The 22,367-nt window shown below is 42.3% G+C and overlaps 1 protein-coding gene across 7 annotated transcripts in view; it reads left to right on the forward strand.

Annotated features, from left to right (window-relative positions):
• The window catches only part of SEMA6D (semaphorin 6D), a 604,413-nt gene that overhangs the window by 380,496 nt on the left and 201,550 nt on the right, over window positions 1–22,367 (forward strand). For 4 of the 7 annotated variants that reach the window (XM_040706509.2, XM_040706519.2, XM_046899136.1 and 1 more), the window contains exon 1: window positions 13,430–13,473. The exons of the other annotated variants lie outside the window; for them this stretch is intronic. The gene's annotated coding sequence lies outside the window, so the exon portion shown is untranslated. Of the gene's footprint in view, window positions 1–13,429; window positions 13,474–22,367 lie in introns of those variants that run through there. 7 annotated transcript variants of the gene reach the window in all.

The raw sequence follows: 22,367 nt of genomic DNA on the forward strand, positions 1-22,367 counted from the left end.
GCTAACATATGGCAATGGGAGCTGGAGCTACCCAACGTGTAAAATCAGACACCTTAAAAAAAACAAATGTCTGTAAAAGATTCTGATTCTGGCTGAATATAATTCTAACCAAAATGGGGAGATAAGAAATCAAAATCATCAGCCAGCAGCTTATCTCCGTCACTATGAAGAGCACACTTGTTCAGCAGCTGAGTGTGTGCTTCAGATGCCAGGACACAGGCACTTATCCAGAGCTGTCAAATGCAAACTGGCCAATGGCGTGAAAAGAGGCTGTGCAAGAGTAAAAAAAAAAGCCCTTGGAAAGCCCATTAGCAAGCAGGTGGCATTAGCAAGGCAGTCACAGCTCCATAGAGCACTGGGAAACAGCAGCAAATTGCAGAAGTAGAGAATACTAGTTCTGACCCATTCACCAGAACTTGTCAGTAACATCAAAATGCTTTAATAGCATAAAGGAAACTAGCATGTGAGCCTCTTGGGTTCACTGTATCCCAGTTTACTTGCTGAATGTATTCTGAGATGCATTGCTTTGAGGGATGAGCAATCTATATGAAAAATAGGAAATCTGGCCTTCCCCTTTCACTACTTCAGGTTGGTGGTGCATGGCTCCTGCATGTAGGGGGATGAGAATGCCCATTATTCTGCACATGGAGAGCGCTACCCTGCAGGGCCAGGCACCCAGGGAGGCAGCGGCAGGGTGACGTGTGCTGCAGAGCTGCCTGCAGCTGGCTGGGCACCTGCCTCGGGTTTGGGCACCTGCTCCCAGGGTACTGAGGAAAAGCACTTTAAATCTGGATGCCCTCCATCTCTGTAACCTCCGTTAAGATATTTCCAGTTTCTTCACCTGATACACAAAGGTATCAGTACAAGACTCGGTTGCCTTTAGAAGCTGGGCTAAGTAATTCTGCTTTGGAAGAATTTATTCCACGGGGAAATAAATAAATAAATCTTACAAACATTTTTTTTCAAAACTCTGAGGAGCTGCACAGCGCCTGCTGGCACTTCTGAATTTAGAGTGCTGCATATCGAATTGTTTCTGCTCTCCAGTATTTTGCTTCCCTTTCAAAAGCTTTTTCTACTGCAATTTGTAGAACATCTTGTGGGCAATTCCTCTGCTTGCAGCCTTTCCTGTCACATCGCTTTTCCTTCACAAATAGTATAAGGAAATAGAGAATGACTGCCTGGGATGATATAGGTTCTTTTGTTGTTGTTACATATGGACCGACTCGTATTGTAAACTGTCTGCCACCTGTTTTCTTCTGGAAGTAGGAAAAGTAGTTTGCTTCTTTCTTACAAAATGCATGAAATATCTAATTAATTTTGCTCATATCCACTCATTTACATAATAAATCCTCGTAGGAAAACATGCTGAAATCTGAGTCAAAATTCTCAGTAATCCGTTAAGGCTTTGCATGTGTTTTATAGCAGTGTTTTCATGAGTGGGCAAGCTGGGGAAAACAGGGGGTGTGACATGGTGATACTAAATCAAAGCAATCCTGGAAAGTATTCACACTAGGTTTTAGAGTGATATCTCTGTTTTATCACTGCAATGTTGTATCTCAGATCAAGTTGTCCGGAACGTTTGCTTCTCAAGTCTTAATGGTTTCTATGTTTGGCATCATTGGGTTGTTTCTCTTGCAAATGGGCTGACCCGCATTGCTTCCAGTCTTTATACATGTTCTTCTTCCAAGGAAAATTAGAGTTTGATGCAATTTGCCCTGCAGACAGTGGCAGATTGTACCCATGCTGTGGCTCTGCAGAAATCAATGAGTTCTGTTTTAGGTGGGCTGAAGGTGTTACGATAACTTTAGAAATCTGAAGTCTTCACTCTGCCTACCTCCCAAAAAGGCAAAAATGTGATCAAATAACGTTGTTTCCCTCTGCTCATAAAGAAGTCACAGGCTCTGCCTGTAGTGTCTCAAGTAATTACTTAGTATATTAAGAATTATAAGACATTTGTGCCACAAATGCCATTCTTACCACATTTATTCTTTGATCAGGGAAGTACCAAGTCAACAGCATTCCTGTTTTGGCTCCCTTGGGAAACTGAACAAAATGGCACTGCTGAGCAATTCAGCACCAGAAGACTTTGGGGTTTTATTACAGTTAAATTCAAACATATAAAACCTTTGGCTTTTCATTTAGAACCGCCTGTCAGTACCTTGTCAGGTATGCTCTATTTCTCAGCATCTTGACATGTATGAGAATAAAATATATGGTCATGAGTCTGCCTTGAGGAGATTTTATGTAAATCTGTGCACATTTATAGATCCAGGTGAACATGTAATGCCCTGCATGGTTACATGATAAATAATTGTCATTTACTTCCTTCATTTTCTAATTTCAGTGACAAAGGGCTTGTTGTACGTTTGAATAACAGAAAGAGTAACATGGCACAACTGAATACATAGGTGGTTGTTGTTGTTTGAATACTGGATATGGAATATGCTTCTGAAGCTTTACTAAGAGCACTTCTCCATGGAAAGTGTAAGGAGATAATGAGTGTAAGATGTGATGTTTAATTATTCTGTTTAGTCACTGGCATGCTGGGTCTGAGGAGTGCTGACCACATAGTGTAGCCTTGACAAGAGCCTTGAATAGTTGGACTTCTTTATTCCCACGCAATTCTTGGTCTCATTTATGCCCACGCAAACTGTGTGGTGCAGGGAGCAGAGACAACTGGCTCTGTCATCATTTGTGGGGTCTGATAAAGCGGAGAAGGGGGCATCTTTTCAGCAGTGGTGTCTGCTGTAGATTCTTTGGACATCAAATGGAACTGGTGGTGTTTAGCACCTAGAAGAATCAAACAGTGGCCTATGAACAGCAAAGGAGACAGTTTAGTTAAAAATAGGATGCAAATAAAAAAAATAGGGAGAATAAATCAGTGTGGCAGTTGAGGCCAAGCACAGGCAGGTGGAATTCTGCCATTTATAGGGAACCCATGTGGGGGCTATAATGGATTTTGGAGGAGGCCTTACATGACCAAGCAAAATTTGATTTTTCATTAAATGTCTATTTTTAGTCTGATTTTTTCAGATAAAACGAGTGAAAGAACTGTCAGCTTTACCAAAAAAAAAAAAAAAAAAAAGGAAAAAAAAAAAAAAAAGGCTGGTGGTTTTGTGCAGGAAGTAACCACCTCCTGCAATTAATTTTTTTCTGAAACCACTATTCTCCAATGAAAAAGGCTGCCAATTATGAAATATTATCTAACAGCTATGCCAACTTCTCTAGTTGGCCTAAATTCTTAGGTGGTACAGTATTGTAATGACTGGGACTGAGTCTTATACTTTTTCACAAAACCATTTTACTGAAAGCAGATTAGTTTGCTCGGTGCCTGTCAAGTGACTTCTGTTGTCATCAAATTTTACTCCTTCTTGGGAATAAAAGGGCCTGTGTCTTTTTGCTTGCTTAGCTGCGGTGACAAATTCTCTGAGTTTTCCAGCCCCCCTACTCTCTCACTGTGAGATTCCATGTCTCAACATTCATTGCGTTGAATTAATGTTATTAATACTCTAACAGCTCAAACTAAGAAACAGAGCTGTATTGTGACAGCTACTGAGACAATACATGTCCCCGAGACGTTATGGTCTAAACAGTCTATCTGAAGAGTAGGCTGGGAAACACAGGCACATGTGTGAGAGCAATTCAATGCCAGAGATGCTTTTTAGATCGTGCTGGCTTCTCTCTGAAACAAATCACAGCCTTGCTCATTGAGTCCTTCCATTGCCTGCCAAGAGAATCTGCACAGATAGTGATTTTGGCAGCCATCTTCTAAATTACTAAGAAAATTATGAAATGGGTGATAACTGTGGTGTCTGAGTGCGAGTAAAGATTTTTAATGTCCTATAATATGTAGCTACCCTAAAGTAATTCCAACAAGGTAACTGGTTAATTACATATTTCTAACTAAATACTTGTGTGATTTTAAGGGAGTATTTTTCCCAAGGTGGTCATAAAGTGCAAAGATAGATAGCATTAGGCAATTACCATTTTGAAGAATAGATGTTGTCACCATTAAAAGTGGGTACTTAGGACGTATAATAGCAGTGTCACATTCATCACAGCATCTAAGAGAGAGGATACTTAAATGCAGAGAGAAGGCTATTAATGCAGACAGGTTTTAAAACTTCCATCAGATCTCTCATAGTCAATACTAGTGCTTTACATAAAAATTGCCTGCACTGATGATAAGGTGACTTGACTGAGTTCAAATCATTGGAGAACAATAAAATACGATCAGTGATTGCCAGGTGCTGCCATTTTCAAAGCAGAGACACAAACTTATGACAATGGAGTTAAGACAAATCACAGAAACTTCAAGGGGGTGACCCTTGTGGGTATTGTGTGGTTCCTGGCACTCAGTCAATGTAAATGATTCCTGATTTTTATAGGTAATGGCACGTTTGTTTTCAGTACATCCCAAGCTATCTATCCATCTATATGAAATAGACATAGTCTATGGAAAGAAAAAAAAAAAAAACACCACAGCATTGTATGTCTAAAATCCCTATCTATTATTTAGAATTGCTACACATTTTAGGGACTTGTAAAATATTATCAGACCATCTGAGATTTTCTGACATACTGAGCAATTACAGTTGTTAACTTTGCACGGCGCTGTCGAAAATAAAAGAGATGAAGCGAAGTTCAAATTCAATGCATTAGCAGGATAGGCATTTAAAGTGAAGTATAATTTTGATCTTATAATACAAAATTGTTGTGAATGTTGTATATTGTTATTCTTGGGATATTTCCATGAGCTCACATGCAGCAGGGTGCAAATATATCTAATTTTTTCAGAAAGAAAGGAAACACCTGTTTGGGAACAATTATGAAGTTTAAAGAACTATCAGTCCTAATTACTAAATATCTTCAGGATTCTCATTTAAGCAAAATCAACCATACTTGAAAACTAAACTTAGAATGTAAATGATGCAATCATTCATAATTCATTCTGCCACAGTACACAGAAGTAAAGGCTACAGCAGGCTGTTTCTAAATCATCTCTGCAAATTAATACAGCCAGGGCTAGATTTTAAAAATTTGTTACACAGAAATAGGTCTTTCAAGTCTACTATTTGTTTTCCAGCATTTTAAAACTGATCTTAAAATTGAATGTATCTGAATTAAAAAATAAAAATAATAATAATTAAAAAAAAAAATAGGCCTTGGCAGAAGAGGGAATGTTACAAGCAATTTGTGAGGAAAATGATCTGTTACTCAACAGAAATATTGGCTGCTCATTAAAGAACATGCATTGCCATTTGCAAGACCTATCCTTACTTCTAACTGGTAAGTTAAATCTGGCAGTAGTTATTATCTACGGCCCATACATTAGTGGAATCAATGATCCAAGGTAATCCAAGGATAATTTCTCAGTTAAACTAACTGAGGGCAAGACCTCAAGGTCTCAAACACAGCTACAGCTCTCTTGGGGAAAAAGAGAAGACTCTCAATATCAATTCTCGGTTTGCAGCTCTTAGCCTTTTTCCAGGCTAGAATGACTGCACAAATTAGTTGTCCAAGCTGAGGCTGGGGTTTGCTGCCATTACTCTTACCAATGGAAACTCATTATAAAGACTGAGTGTGAATTCATATTATACGTCATTTTCCTGTAAAACTACTTTCTGTGCTCAAATAAATACCACCCTATGCACACATAAATATTTGCCCCATAGAAAATGGGTTACTTAGTACAATGAACTCCAAAGCAGCAGTTCTGTGGCTTATAATGTTATTCATTTATGCGCAGAGTTGAGCTTGGAGCTGAGCAGGTTAATGTCTGTGGTATTTCTGTGTACTTTGTAAGCCACTATTAATCCTGTGAGCAGCTTGGGAAAGAATTTGCAGTAAAAAATATATTAATCAAATGTGGTCCTTCTTGCTGTTTGCAAATTGCTTGAACAGATTGTTAGATCTACTTATTTGTTTGCTGTCAGTTATTCTTTACCAAATATTATGGTGAGGAAAATTGAGTTTACTGATTGTTTGCTGATATCAAAAAAAATACATATATATATGTGTGTGTGTGTGTGTGTAATGTATTCCTATATATAACAATTTCATATGCCATCTGTGTGATCAGTCACTTGAGAAAATATTATTAAATTCCCTGTGCATTAACCTTTTCCAACACAAAATTATACATTTTTTTCCAAAATCACTTTCCACAGACATTCCTAGCAATAAAACTGCTTCTCATGTGGGTTCCACACTTTCTAACCATTTGGAGTCTGTCTGTTTATGTTTCAGTGACAGTCTCCACTCTAGTGTTGATCAGATCCATGCTGGGCTGGCACTCTCAGTGGTCCATATGTATATAGCACTTACAGAGAACAGTAATGAAGCACAAGCAAAGTTGTTCAGATTTCCTTCCTCAAGAATGATGCTGTCCTCTCAGTCATTAAAGCTGGACTAGGAGCTTCTTGCATCAAGGTGTAATTGATTGACCGGTAGATTAACCACAGGGGGTTGAGCATAGTTGCCACGGATAGAAGTTATGACATCATCACCTTTTTGCTCATGTTCTTTTAAACACAAAATTCATGTTAAGATTCTGGAATTTGTTCTTGGAAATCAAAAGAACCTAAAGTAGAATGAATCTCATGCTTAATTCTTTATTTATTCAAGTTTTTGCCACTAACATACAAAGTCTTAGTCTTTCACCAGAGCAGTAGGTACTTAAAAAAATGATGCTTTGAAGCAGACTGCAATAAGTGTGTAAATCAATTGACTCTGTTTACCCTGGTTTATGCAACTTAAGTCCGGTAATATTTTATATTGCTTCTGTCTTTATTCACACTGGCAAATGGGATTAAATGCGTGAGTGCATCTTCTGTTGGAGGTAGAACTTCCTCTGTTGCCTCCTAGGCTGCCACAGGACATGGATGCCTTTCTTTCCCAACATACTGAATGCCTGTATGTCACTTTATCTTTAACCTGAAGTTAGTTTTGGGAAGAGTTGAATTCCCAAGAGGGTCTGATGAGATTTTTAATTTAACTCTAATTACTTTAATAAACATAATGCATCTGCATTTTCACATGAATATAGCAGGGTAGGAAAATCAATGCTTAAATGAAACCTGATCCCACATTTAGGAAATCTGCACCTTATTTGAACTGTATTACTGGTGACTTCAGACTTTATTAAAGAATCGTGGTATAAAAAATAGCAAGCCACAGTATTCCTTCATAATTTGAAAATACAACGTTACAGATAATCGAATGTAATTGTCCAGTGGTTCAAGGAAGTGTTTCCACACACAATAATTTACATGGCAAGAAAGAATGCCCTATTGCCTGCTTAAAAGGGTTAAAGGTGAGGAAGTGGGAATATAAACTATGCTGTGCAATCTAATTCTTGACATAATTGCATTTGTTTTGTTATGCAAAAGCCTCATGCAGCCTTATGCTCTAAGAGCTGCGCCTACTTTAAAATCTTCTTTCTGTACATGTATTAGAAACCGTGGAAGAAACTATGTAAAAGTTCAACCATTCAGCATGTTTAACCATTTATGAGTTATTTATTAATATTGAATTAACTATTGCCTAAAAGAACAGGCAAAAATTGTATTCACCAATTCAGAGAAAGTTTAATGATTTAACATACAGGCTGTATGAAATCATCAAAGTGCCGGTTGCTCTAGTGTACATGCATTTCTCAGACAGAATAGGCAGAAAACTACCATAGTATACATTGAGAATATAAATCCTTTTGGGTCCATCTGACTTTTTTCTTCTATAGACCTCATTTTCAGCCTTTACTCTTTCTTACTAGACAGGATTCTTTGCTCTCAGTAGAAATGCACCCAGCAGTTGAATCACCACCTTCTTGGAAGTGGACAAAAAAATACATATCATATTTACATGAGTTGAACTGTAACAAACTTTGAAAGACTGTGAAAAAAATATCAGTATTCTTGCCAGCAGGAACTGTTTCACGTATGCAAAGTCTGTACAGTAAATAGAGCTCAATTTGCTGCCATATAAAGTATTCTAACACCCTGTATATAGCACACTATACATTATAATATCCCCCTAATTCCTGTTTTACTCTACAAGGTATATACTTTCATGAACCATCCCATAATAACTAAAACAAATAGATGTTATTTTCACTGTGATTGCTTTAAAGTATCAGGTAAGTATGGCAGATTGTGCTGTTTGCCTTTGTGTACTCTGAAACAAATTCTCAGTAAAAGGTATAAAACAGAATTCAGTTACTGGTAGGCATCAAATCATCAGTATGATTGGAAAATGAAAATTGGAGCATAATCTGAGAGATACAAAGTTGATAGAAAAAAGTATATTTTTAATATTAAGTACAAATGTATAGATAACTGGGAAAAGGAACTGGGAATATTACAGAAAAAATGTGTCAGCTAGCAAAGTCCAAAGGCACACTTTTGGCAGCTTGCACCAAACAGCAAATGAAACTGAAGAAGAGCTGAGTGTGCCCTTAGCACAGAACCGAGGGGCAAAAATTAAGGGTTTATGTGTGAAGCAATACAAAACCAAGGTCAGCGCCATGCAAAGAAATTTTAGGACAGGGACTGAGACTGAAAGCCTAAGCTTGAGAATATTGAGAATTCCAGGGAGCAGGCAATATTTGCCATAAGACCTTAACTGCTTCACAAACTCTTGATTTACGTGTTCTGTGGAAAAAAAAAATAAAAAGGCAGCTATATTTGCAATCGAGATATTAGATCACCAGCCGATTCAATTACAGCTGAATCATAGGACCAGCTGCAATATGAGCCCCAGAAATATTGATAACATTACGAATAGTACACTAGAGAAATGTAGGTGAAAGCCAGTGATATACCGCGTATGTACTCAGTTCAGTAAGCAAAAACAAGTTGTTAATAAGGAATCTGTGAAACAAGCAATGTAATCTCTTGGAGTCTGTAACAGCTGACAGGCAGGAAAGCCTTGCTGAGCAACAGTGTTGCATGAGAAAGATGAAAAAAAGAGCAATTTGCTCACCAAGTACCATCAAAAATACTCCACGCTGAAAGAGAGAGGACAGCAGCATCCCTGTACTATAGAGGTCATCCACTCTTCCAGCATCCCTAACTAAGCAATTGTGCAAGGAAATGGCATGTCTTGAAAGAAAAGGCATTCTGAAACAAACACAGTGGATCTGCTTCAAAACAGTGGTGACAAAGGCTTTGGTAAGCCAGAGACTGTCATTAACTCAGAACCACTTAACACTGAAGAATAGCTTCACTCACGATCATGCTCAGAGGCTTTGTGCCTGCTTTGCTAGCATTCAGGAATAACAATTTAAAATTAAACTGCACCAGCACTCCCATCACTTGACAGTTTTCTTCATCTTGTGGAAAGTAACTTCAAAAATGAGTAACTGTGGTCATATATGCCCTCCAGGAAACAGTTTAAACTGAGTGAGGCACCTTCTACATGTTCGGTGAAAAAGCAATTGGTGAGGTACACAGGAAACAGCTTTCAAGGTATCTGTTGCTATGATTTGAGGAGAAAATGGTACCTAGAAAAGTCACTAATAGCAGAACTCATTTCTAAGTTGCCATTCAAGCATGGTGATTGGTCTTGCAACTGTATATTGCTTGTAACTGGTCTTGCAACTGTATATTAGCAGTGCTGATGCTAGGCTCCAGAAAAGCTGCATGGGTGTAGAGAGACATGGCCTTACCTCAAGTAGTACACACAACCTCTTACTGACAGCTGGTGGGTGTTTCATGCGCTGACAAACAGATTTTTGGTGTTGGTTTTACATATGATTCTTTTGGAGAGTTTCACGTTGCCACCAGAAGCCCCAGAATATTTTCCCACACTGACCGAGACACTCCATTGGATGGGCAGGTCAATATTTCATTTGTAGGTACTTGAAAAAAAACTGATAGAATGGGATGGTGACATTCAGGAGGCACTGTGAGGCCCCATTTTACCCCACAGCCCAGCTGTTTGGGCACTTGCACAGCATGTTAAGACTGAGCTCAGATCACTTTTCCGTCCATGATTTGTACCCACGTTCCTGTCCTAGATGAGAACCATCCACGAGACTTTGGAACAGGGCTCCTCCAGTTTCTCTTGCTGCAGCCTTATTGAACTCCATGCCAAAACAAGTGCTGATGGAAAAGCATGAGCAGAAAGCTCAAATCTACTGGTTCTCACATAGCAAAGACAAGAATCTGATCTAATTCCTGCTCCACTTATTGTTCTTTGTACACATGGAAACAGTATTGATGGGAAAACAATACTCTCTTCCCTCTTCTTATACCCCCAAATAACCTACAATTTCATTGATTAGCAAAGTGAATTTGAATCACTCAGGAAGAGGACAGGGCTAGACCTGGATCTCACACGTTTCAAAACTTCCCTAGCCTTTAAGGTACTGGAAAAAGAAAGACTGGTGAAAACCTCTCTGGCACATTTGTGAATCTCATCCTGAACATACTCAGCCAAAACTATTCAGCAAAGATAATTCAAGACTATTTGAAGATAAGCGAAACTGCATTTTTGTTGAATTTGCTGCGTGGAAAAAATAAATCACCCAGCTTTTATCTATGATTTTGTTTAAAGGGAACTAAGCAGAAATCCCAGGCAATTTAATCATTGATATTATAAGACAGACACATGCTCACAACTTGAAACAGAGACATTATTAAGAAGAAGCAGGAGGGGGGGAGCTTCCTATTTTCCAGTAATGAATGTTCAATTGAGATCATTTATGGGACAGTAAGGGAAGTGCAAAGAGTACGGTGATTGACAGTAAAAAGGGATTTCTACCCCATGGACTCGCAGTGTAATTCTGCAGAGAGACTGTGGAATACAAATAGCCAAGCTGACCTTGCTCTAGCACGTGCAGAAAAAAACGTAATCAGAAGTGTGAAGGTGCTACAGTGTGCTGAAATGCCCAGTTCAGACAATGGGTGCACAATGGTACGCTGCAGTGAAATGCGAATGATTTGTTGCCAGATGGGAATTTCAGCAAAAGAGGTCTTCTCAGTATCCTCAAAGCCTTCTGCAAAGTCAGCAGGAATGGCAGCCAAGAGCTGATGGGTATGGCAGGACAGATAGAAAACGACCCCTTGCTGGAAGTGTTGTTCCATCACAATACATGGAAGTTCATAATGCAGCCCATGCTGGAGCCAGTGGGTCTCGGAGAGGGGCTCTGTTTCCTCTCTGCTGTCTCCAGCCTTGTGCAGGACCGACCCCAGCACTGCCAGCTCCCAGCCTGCCGTGCTCACTGCCCTCCTCAGCAGGGTGGGGAGGAACCCAGATTGAAAAGCTTGTAAAGGAAGGGAGACCACTTCCCAGTTAACATCATGAGCAGAACAGACTTGATTTGGGGAAAACTAATTTAATTTTTGACATTTAAAAACAGAGTTGGTTGGTGAGAAACAAAGACAAGAGCTGAAACAGCTCCCTGCTCCATTCCCTTTTGCCAGGTTGAGGCTCAGTCCTACACAGCCATCTCCTCCACCAACCTCCTTTTGAGTGCAGGTTCTGGGCTGCAGTCACTCAAGGGCTGTCACAGCCCCTCACTGCTGCCCCTTTCTAGCACACCTTTTCCCACTCCTCAGAATTACGCTGGGCTCCACCCTTTCTCCGACACATTTCCACTGAGCTGCCTCCATCGTCGCTAATGGGCCCACCTGTGCCTCAGAGGGGGCCAGCAAGGAGTCTGCCAGAACCCACTGGAACACACCAGAACATGCCAGAAGTGGCTATGCTCAGCTCAGGGCAGCTCTGGCCTCTTCTCCCCAGCCTGGAGCAGGCCATCCAGCACAGCCTGGCTGAGGAAGAAGCCTGAACCAATGTGCTGAGCATGGAAAGCAAAGCAGCTGGTCAGGAAGGAGAGTTAATAGGTGTGCATGAGCCTCCAAACAGAGCAGCTGCTGTGCAGGCCAGGCCTTCTCACTGGAGCTGGTTTCTGGTAGCAGCAACAAGAGAATTCAATGTGCTTGCAGGGCAGTGGCAAGCAGTGAGCGTGTTCCCAGAGCCAAGGACAGCACAGGGAGAAACGAGGTTAGAGAACTTGCAGGATGTCACCTAGAAAATGTAGAACAGTCACAGTTCTGGAGCAATTCACCCACTGCAACTGAGAACACAGTGACAGGCTGAGCCTGGGCACACATTTTTAGCAGACAGTTCCCAAACAGAGCGTGAGGGGCTGAGGGAAGGCTGTCCTTCAGCAGGGCACTGAGGAGAGGGAAGGGGTGGAGACGTCAGATAGGGCATAAGGCCGTGCTCTCATTGCAGAACCTGAGAAAGACCTGGTTCTGTTGGAACCAGTGCCAAATAACAGGAGACGCGTGCATCCCTGCATGAGGATCATTTCCCTTTCCAGCAATCCTGTTCCCCTTTTGTAGAGACGTCTGTACCCAGAGCAGGATGTGATTATCTCCTTGGTTGTTGTGATTGATGAAGATAAATTGCAAAATATTTCCTCTTCTGCACGCTTTCGTTTCCATTTATTTCCAGGATAAATCGATAGGTTCTGGGCTCAGATTTGGGCACCCAACTCAGCTGTTGGAGTCTTGTTTGTTTCTTCAGTGAAAGGGAAACAAAGAGATTCACACCGGACATTGCGTTTCAGCCTCCAAAACATGACAGGATAATGAACAACAGAAAAGGCAAAACAATAGAAATAAAACAAGCTGCAGGGAGGGAGCTTACATTTTTTTTTTTATTTCAAGGTTCAAATCGGAAGCCAACCTCTGATGTTGGTTGAGAACTGGAGCGTTCTGAACTGTCAGCGTTGCAACGATGCACGACCGATAACAAAAGCAAAAAGCAAAAGGTGCAGTCAGTCAGGCCGGGCCGTTCGCAGGTGCGCTCGGACCCCCCCGGGCGCGACCCGCGCCGCCCCCCTCCTGCTGCGGCTCTCTGCACGCGGCAGCTCGCGGCAGCTCGCGGCTGGAGCGCGCCGCCCGTTCCGCGGAGCCGGGAAGGAGCGGCGGCCGTGCGCAGGTACCGGGAAAGTTCACCGGGCCGCCGAAGTAAAACAATTTTTTTTTCAGGGGGGAAATCTCCGCTTGACGCCTTTCCCCGCCGCTCGGCCGAACGACCGCTTTACGGATCGCCGAGCGGCGCTCGCGGCGCCCGCCGGAGCCGGGCGGGAGGGGCCGGGGCGGCCGCCGGGCCGAGCGACGGCCGTGGGGACGGGGCTGCCCGGCGGCGGGGCCGCGGGAGACAAAGGACGGGGGGAGGAGAACGAGGGGAGGAGGACGCGGAGAGAGATAGGGCGCGAGGGAGCGCCGGCGACGCTGCCGGAGCGCTCGGGAGGGAGCGGCGCGGCCCGGAGCCGGGCAGGTGCGGGGCGGCGTGGCCGGGCCGCGGGGCGGGGGCGGGCAGGTGCGGGGCGGCGCGGGGCGGGGCGCGGAGCGGAGCGGCCGCTCGGGGCGGGCCCAGCCGTACCGCGGAGTTTGCCGCGCCGCCCGCCGCGCCCGGAGCCGCGCTCTGCCCCGCTCCGCCCGGCCCTGCCGCAGCCCAGTAAGTGCCTCCTTCTGCCGCCCGCCCGCCCGCCTGCCGGAGCCGGGTGCCGGGAGCCGCACGGGGCGGGTCTGCCTCCCGCCCATTGTTCGCTGCGCCCGGGGCTGGGGCGAGGGGGAGCCGGGGGAGATGGGGGGAGCGGGGCGGCTCGGGGGTGGCTCCCCGCGGTGAGCCCCGGCCGGAGGCGGCCCGCTGCTGTGCGGCTGGCGGGGAGCCGGGCGGCGGGAGCTCGGCGCTACCGGGGCTGCTCGTTCGCCTCAGGTGTTCCTACTTGCCGTTATTCTATCAGCTGCCTCTACTCGGTGGAGTGAGGGCTTTATTAGTGTATCTTTTTTTTTAACGGCGTGATGCACTTCTCGGCTATCTCCGAGTCTAAACGGGCGTGCGCGGATCCCCTTTGCTCTGGGAAGCCGTGGGCACGCGGAGCGGCGCGCGGTGCGTACAGGCGGGGTACGGCCGCACTGCTGGCTCGGGGTCTCAGCCCACGCGGACACCCGCGAGCGCCCTTTCGCGTTTCGGGTCCATGTCCGTATCCCGGCCGCTTCGTTCGCTGCTCGCACAAAGGAGGGTTTCTCGGCTGCGCCAGATAGCGGTGATTCCAAAGATGTCTGTTGTAAGAACCGCTACAACTCCTGCCCCTGAACTGCTCGCGTGCATCGAGTGATGCCGGCTGTTCACCGGGGACCCGGCGCCCTTCTCTGCTTTGCTCTCCTTCGGCCCGGGAGGAGCGCTCCGCGCGCACCTCGCGCTGACTCGGAGTTTGGGTTCAGAGGGAGGACCCGTGGTGCGCTGTGTGCGCCTGCAAAGCGGCACGAGATTTCCGTGAGGAGGAAAGCTCGAAGTGTTCATCAAACGGAACATAAGCTTCGTGCGGGAATAAAACGTTTACGTTGTCAGTCATCGGCATAGTCGTTTATTCTGTTTGCTGCTGTAGCAGTTTGTTTTCATTTCCCAGTTTTATTGCCCTTTCCTCATTGATTTTCTATTGATTAAATTCCTTTCTTTGCTATCGCTATAGATGTTGATCCCTAACCCAATCATTAGCAGCGCTTGTAGCTACAGTTCAGTCTCTGCCTTCATCTTATGGAGAAAAAATAACCATAATCATGCAGGCAGTGCCCTTATTCCTTTCGCAACTTTGAATTTATAGGAGTCACTCAACGTTGGTCTTTTATCTGTTTGTGTTGTCATCCAAACGTTAGAATAACTTGGTCTGTTTTGGGCAGGTCGTGGTTAAGGGAGAAGGTGAAATAGGAAGGCTTGGCTGTGCCCAGTGATTGTTCCTGCCACTCCCATTGTGTGTTCTGCAGTTATGAAAAGATGCGAGTTGCGAGTCTCTTTTTTTCCCCCCACCCGCTTCCTTGGTCGTGTATTTCCCTGCGTTGCCTAAATATTTAGCAAACAGTAAGCCCAGTTGTTACAGAATTCAAATGGCGCTTTAATGCGCAGGATTCCTGTGATACGTATCTTTTTCTCTTTCCCTGAGAAAGGAGTTTGGATGTGTGTGTTGTTTTAAAGAGGTTTAATAGACTGTGCAGAACCAGAGATTTCTGTCTTTTTCAAAAGAACCCTTACCAATGTTTATTGAATTTGCTCGTCTGCATGAAGAAAAGAACTGTTGTTTTGTTATCTAGCAGCTGTAGGGAGATTGACAGCTACAAATTGCAAATCTTCAAGGATCTGTCCGTGTCACAATTTTTAGTTCATTTAGATAGTTATCCTACACATCTTGTCATTTGCAAAATTATATAAACAAGATCACTAAGTTTGTGGAGAAGATATCGATGCAGTAAATATACTGCAAAGATCTTGAGGCTCTCTGGGATAATTAGCAGAGCATGGTCTTGCTTCAAATATGATGTTAATATGGTTAATTTAAATTCAAATCTGAGCATCCCACTGTCAACGTTGTACTGTAGAACAGAAATACATATTTTTAAACACGGTAGTTCTGTCGGAAGAACATGAAGTGTAATTGTCTTTGTTAAGATAAAGAGAACATCGTTGATGTCATGGCGTGCTTTGCATTTTTAAACAGAATCTAATGAATTACAAACATTCATTATGCTACGAGCAATCGCCGAAACTTCTCAGGACCCCCAGATAGAGAGCGATTTGTATACTGATACTTGTGTCTATTTTGGTTATGGTTTAACTGCAGAAGCAAAAATAGCCAAAAAAAGCCATTGTTCTGAGATGAATCCTCTGCTCGCTCCAAATTGCCTGTCGGTCTGCTTCCGCCTCGTAAATTTATCTTTAAATACCTTAGCATGTTCAGGTTTAGGGCGCTTGCTGTTAGGAAGTGTGGGAAGCTATGGGAGGGGGTTGGGAGAGCCTCTGTTGGATGTGGGGGGAGCTGAGGACACACGGTGTGCCAGGCAGGCCAGGCCTGCCAAGTGCCTGAGAAGAAAGAGAGCAAGTTTTCAGAGGTCAAAAGGAGCGATGTGCTGATTTTAACAGATATCTTTTGTACCTATTGCTTATCTTAGCGTGTCAAGATGCAAAGAATAAATACCTCTCAGTCTGTGCTATTATCTGGATGTTAACTTTACCAGTTTGCTCTTACTTAACTATGGCATGTGTAACTGCTACTGCTCTGGAGATTTTATTCTCTATGGGTTCGAGAAGAGCCTGTGGAAAGGGGCAGTATTTGTAGGCTCCCACCAGCTTACAGCTGCTGAATGCCTTGGCCTATAACTGTTCTTGGGACTGCATGCTGGGGGCTGTCACTTCCCAAAAAGAGTTCTTCAAAACCCACTGGTTTGTTTCCGCCATCTTTAGTTCCCCTGTGCACGTGGCAGAGGTGATGGGCACGGTCAGCGGGCGGTGACAAGGACATTGCTGCTGCCTGCCTTCACCACCAGTGCTGCAGGTCAGCATGCCCGAGGTCCAGAAAGCTGACTGGCTTGGATCAGTACGAATCAAGCTGGTTGAGTCCTTGGAGGCTGCAGGGAGACCAGCAGGTTGACCTCTCCTGTGCAGTGGGATACATACTGGCAATTTCTTACTGAACTCTGCTGCCGGTTGCAACTGTTTAAAATTAATTTTAAGTGCCCTCTCTTAATCTTGTATTTTAAGGTGGAATTCCTGCTGTGGTGTTATGTTTTTAAATTAACTCAAACCTAAGTGGAGTCAAAATGCTGGAAACCCTTTTAGAAATGACAATGTTTGTTTTCCAGGGGCTGGAGAATGCATACCAGTTTATCTGTTGGTTCGTAATGCTTCCTTGCTGTGCTGCTGTTATGCTGATTATCCTCAGGTGGTTCTCCTTGGCTGAATTGCAGTGGGAATTGCAGCAGAGTATACATCTGCTGGAGCTGTGTGTCATAAAATGAGTTCTAAGCTTGATTGGAAGTAATCGGATATCATTGATCTCCAAGCGCTTAATGCCCATCTCGTTCGCAGGACAGAAAGGAGTAAGTTGTTTATTACATGGCAAGTGATGTTTTATTGGGGAAAAGTCTGCATCTCAAACTGTGACGTGGATTATTTAATTGTGAACTAATGTAAATGACATGTAGAAAACCAGACAAACCTTCCAAACTATAAATCAAAGTAAAAGAAGAGGAAAGAAAGATGCACTATTTCTGAAGACTGCAAGATGAAAAGTCTCAAGATATGACCATTAGTCATGAATTGAAGTGTCCAAAATATTTTAAAACTAAACTTAAGTTTTCTGCACGGTCTCCACTCAGAGCTCTCAATTGCACGACGACAGTTTTTCTCTAAAAATCTTACAGAGAACTTCCCATCCTCTTTGTTGTGCCACCCTTCTCTCTTTCCATTTCCTAACCCTGCTGTTAAATCAGGGATGTTACTATTCAAATCTGTGTTCTTACTGTACTTCACAGCTACTCAGTGAGTTTTTCAGCATAGTGGCACCACTGATGCTATGTAGGAGCAATGTGTGCTGTGGTGCTGTATGGGTACTATGCTTCTATGTGCCCACCTCGCAGTGAGTACAGGCACTGTAGCCTCTACAGATGGGTTATTGTTTTGGATGCTGGAAAAATGGAGGAAGACACAATTATTGACCATATCTGCTAAGTCTGGATGAAGTGATATTCTTTGCATGTCTGCTGTAGATACAGGATTAGAATTGTATTCTCTTGAGTAACTTCCACCAGGCACTTATTGGTGGAAACTTCCTTCCATCTTCTCTCTCAATCAATGCAAACATTGTATGCAAACTCATTTTATTTTATTCAATGAGTTGCAGTGTAAGGCTTGGTTAGACAAGAACAAGTAAAGTGGAACTATCAGCAGCCTTGTCACTCTCCGTTTGTGAAAGTATGACACTATTAATAATTTTTAAATATTGATTTTATGTTATTTTGTATTATAGTCTATTTAGAAATGATAAAGGGATTCCTGTCTGCTTCCTTGATCTCCAGCAGGATTCGAACCCTTGAATCATCAAACAAGTCTGAGTCACCAGAAATAATGAAGTGTTAAGGCAAATAGGCAATTCTGCTTGAACTGTGTTAGTGGAGAATATGGCACATGCTTTGCAAGATCTACTGGTATTCTATTCTTTATCCAGCAACCTTGGAGCTCACTCAGATCTGGAAGAACATTCCAATCCATTCATCGAGATGCACATCCTGGCTGCTGGGTGCGTTATCTACAAAGCGTGTGCTTGTCTCCAGTGCCCATACATGTACAGCCTGGGTTCTCATTCTAGACTTTTCCATCACTCACCCTCACCATGCCATTTCTGTCTCCAATTCCAAGGCATCTTGCCTGGTCACTGCTCTCTCTTAACAGCCTCTCAGTCCCAGTTCCCACTTCCTACGCAGGTTCACTGCTCTCAGAGTTTCATTGCTCTCACTTTCACTTCCCACACAGCCTCACTTGTTTGCTGTATGGCCTCCTTCCTCCTGTTGTGTTCTGGTAGTTAAGTCAACTCTTACTCTCATTTAAAACAAAAAAAACCAACAAAAAACAACAAAACAAAACAAAAGAACAGCAAAAACCTGATCTTTCTCCAGATTGCTTGAATTTAGGAGGAGAAAAGTTCTAACTGGTCTTTGCTTGAGCAGACAAAGCCATTCTGGATTCAACAAACTAAAAAAATTGTTGGGGAGGGAAGAGTACTGCCATGTCTCTGAGCCCATGAGATAAAATATGTTGAACGCATGCTGAATTTCCAGAGAACACAGCTGTTAAACTGTAAATCTCTACAGAGAATTTCACATACTTATAAAGTAGTCAAGCTTCTCTTTTTCCTGTGAAAAAAAATTGTCTCCTTCATTAGGTCGTGTTAGAAATGTTGTCACTCCTATCAAATGCCGAGTCTCTCCACCAACGTAGTAAAGCCTCTGATTTTCTCAGGAAAACATGTTTTGCCCACGTTAAAGCATTCTCATTTTCTCTTAGTAACCTCTGCAATGTTGATGAAGCATTCATGTGAAAAAGGCTGTGATTTTTTTTTTCCCCTCCATGTAAGAATTTGGCATAATGATGTTTTTGCAAAGCTCTACCGAGCTGTGCTTCACAACAGCCTCCTCTAGTAGGAAATGCTGGACAACTTTGGGTAGGACACAGCTCCTGTCCTGCCTTTGGTGCATCACAGGTAGTCCTGAATGTTTTTTTCACTGGTTAATTAAGAAAGAAACCTAATGTGAATTAATGCAAATGGAGAACTGTGCCACCAGGCCTCCCACATTCACAGTAGTTCAGGAGTTCCCACAGGATACACCTGTACATATTCTACCAGTGGATGTCATGGAGGATGGGATTATGCACTGCAAAAGAATGACATCTCTGGACATACAACTAATAGGTTTACAAGTGTGTGGGTGAGAGGGGGGAAAATATGCAGTAATGGTGGTATCAAAGATTTCAGTAGCAATCCAGCTTAAGCTGATGCATTATTCACAGTTGGAAGAGAGTTCTATGTTGATGGATGGATGCAGAGACTGAGAAATGAGTATGTATGTAGGTACCTTACTTGGGAATACAATGGAGTGAAAACAAAATGAGTTAAATCTTACCAAGAAGTACAGTCTGAGAAGTAACACTGCTCTTTAACTTTTTTTTTAGCGTGTAGAAATGATCACATATACGGGTTAGCTATTTCTGGAAGCATCAGGTTTTGAAGACTGTAATCACCAAATGGGGACTTACCTTGTTAAGTTTTCAATTTTTTAATTATTATTATATATATATATATTTAAGCTTTACAACTTAATTTTGTATGTGAAAAGAGGAAGTACATAGCTTTCATGAGGCTTGTTTACTTTATTTGAACAGTAAATGTAAAATTCTTCTAACTAGTGCATTATTTTAGTGTGCTGTGAGTGTTTAACAGACACACTCATTGAGAAATTGTTGGAAAAGCTGTTACCACTTTAATTTCTGGCAGACAATCTGTAATCCAGTTTGTCAAATGAATTTTCTTGATTGCTTTGCTGCATATGCAAAGTACTTAAAAATGTCATAATTACTTCTAAAGAGTTGTGGAGAGGGGAGGACACAAAAGAAAACAGGAGAAAATTGAGCTTTCTTCTCTTAAACATAAAGAAAATGGTGCTGTTCAGAGGCAGCACAAAAGATAGAACAGCAATATTATAATGAGAGCAATCAAGTTCTTCAAAGTGCTGGGTAGTGGTTGTGCTGTTGGAAAAAAAAGAACAGATTACTGTTTAAAACATTGAACGTGGACCTGTTTTATTCAACAAGCTAAACTTGAGCAATTGAACGTGCTGTCAAACTTTCACCTGAGTTCAGGTATGTAAGTAGTCAGTTCTGCAGGATTTTGAGTGTGCAGTGCTTGATGAATGTGGTGGGTGTCCCTCTGCCTGTAAGTCCACTGCTCAGAGTTGCAAAGATCAGGAGTAATTTATTTCACTTCTACTGCTGCGGTGTTTAATGTAGTTTAGAATGCACGTAAACAACTGTAATATTTACCTTTTGCAGGATTTTCAACTTCCACTGAATTTGTTAACTACATCAAAACAGTCATTATTTCCCTATGTATTACTACATTTGGGTTACAGCCACTCACAAACCTTTTTTTTTTTTTCTTTCTATGCTAGTTTATATTATTCTTACCAAAATAATGCTTACAGTGTTTGTCGGGAGTCTGCAGAGGACAAAGAGCTAAACTCTCAGCAAACCAACAGGGTTTCACTGAGAAGTGAGAAAACGCTTTGCAAGATTCATGGTATGAATTAAGCTGCTAGTTGATTAGCTTTTGCAGCTATTTTTCCAACTGCTCAAGAAAGGCCAATGTGTGGTACAATAAATCTGGAGATCTTAGAGGATGATATTCCTGTATCTTAGCCTCTCGATTTCAGAAATGTCAGTAGTGCTTATAAATCAGAAACCTCTACTTGGTATGCTGAGCACTGTGCCTTTGAAGCCAGGCAGGCTGGAGGAAGCACCATGGTTTGGCTGAAACCCTCAAGGACTGTCTGGAGGAAAAGTTCTGATATGGGAAAAGACCTTCTCGGTCTATTGCCAGGAGGTGTCACTACAGCTCAGGAGTAACTGTTTCGTCCCTTGAGAGACACTGTAGGAGTTTCAGGGTTTCATCAGGTACAAGTGCTGGTGTCATTAGGGACAGTGATGCACTGTCCGCTATGGATCACGTCGGAAGAAAGCACTAATATGGTACAGTCTACTAATTAATGTATGGACAAACAGAGTTGATGGAGTGTATGCTAAATGCATTCTCTCTCAAAAATACACTTACTGCATTGATACAATAATATGCATGTAATGTGATATTGTGTATGCCCTTCTGCGGTGAAGTAGTGCTTACATGGTGCTATCTGATGCAGTTGTTTGTACTCCCTTGGTCCTATTCATCTTTCAGTATCGTAGCAGAATTCTAGCAGCCACTGATCAAACACACTGGGATCAGCATGGCAAGGTATCTGTCGAAAACCAAGAGGGTGAAAGTGCCAGTGTGAAGGAGGTGGAACCACAAGTAGGTTTGGGAGTCATAGCCTTAAGCACTTCTGATACCACTTTTTCAAAACAATTTAAATCATTTATTTTAATGTATGAGATACTTTTTATTCTCAATCAGTTTCACACAGCGTATTATGTGTATTTTATACAGCTTCCTAATGAGCTGAAGACTTGTTAATTATATGTGAGCGGAATAGCATAGCTGTTGAATTATGCACATTATTTTTCCTTACAACGAAACTTTCCTCTTAACTGTATCCATCATGGCTGAAAACATATGCCTCAAGGAAGGACAGATGAGTGGGTAACTTAAGTATCATCAGTCTTAGGGCTTTGGTGATACAAAGAGTGGGTCTGAAAGCTTAAAGGATAGGCCAGGCAAGAGCAAACACAGTCTTTAAAAGCAGCTTCCTATGTTGCATAAAATGGGTGTTGAGATTTTTATATCCTCTGAAATAAAAAGGGAAAAAAAGTCTAATGAGGGACTGTAAAATCTGGAGTGGTTCACTTCATTTTCTTTTGTCGGCTGTCTGGTTGGTAGTGCATTAGTTTTCCTATTTAATATTGTCTTCTAGATGTGGGAAAAAAACATCAGACTGAAGTTATATGTTAATTACAACAAAAATTCTATTAAGCCAGATCAGTGTTGTGAGAACTAGAATCTAAGTAGAGATATGTGCAATATTTCCTGAATTTATTACCCTTACAAAGAGCATAAAATGTAGCAGTAAAGCTAATCATCTGTTCCTTACCTTGGGTAATTCCAGTAAGGCACACAAATTTGCAATACTGGCGATACCAGTTACTAAGCAGCATGTTTTATATGTAGACTTGTTGTCTAGTATATAACCTAAATTGTTACGTGGAAAAATTCAAAATGTCTGTCTTTTTTACTATGAATCATTCCTACCATAAGCAGCTACTTAGCTGAATGGGAATGCTTAACATGTTGGCAATCTTTCTCATGGATTTGG

This window comes from Gallus gallus, chromosome 10 (assembly GCF_016699485.2).
Source record: "Gallus gallus isolate bGalGal1 chromosome 10, bGalGal1.mat.broiler.GRCg7b, whole genome shotgun sequence".
Taxonomy (NCBI): domain Eukaryota; kingdom Metazoa; phylum Chordata; class Aves; order Galliformes; family Phasianidae; genus Gallus; species Gallus gallus.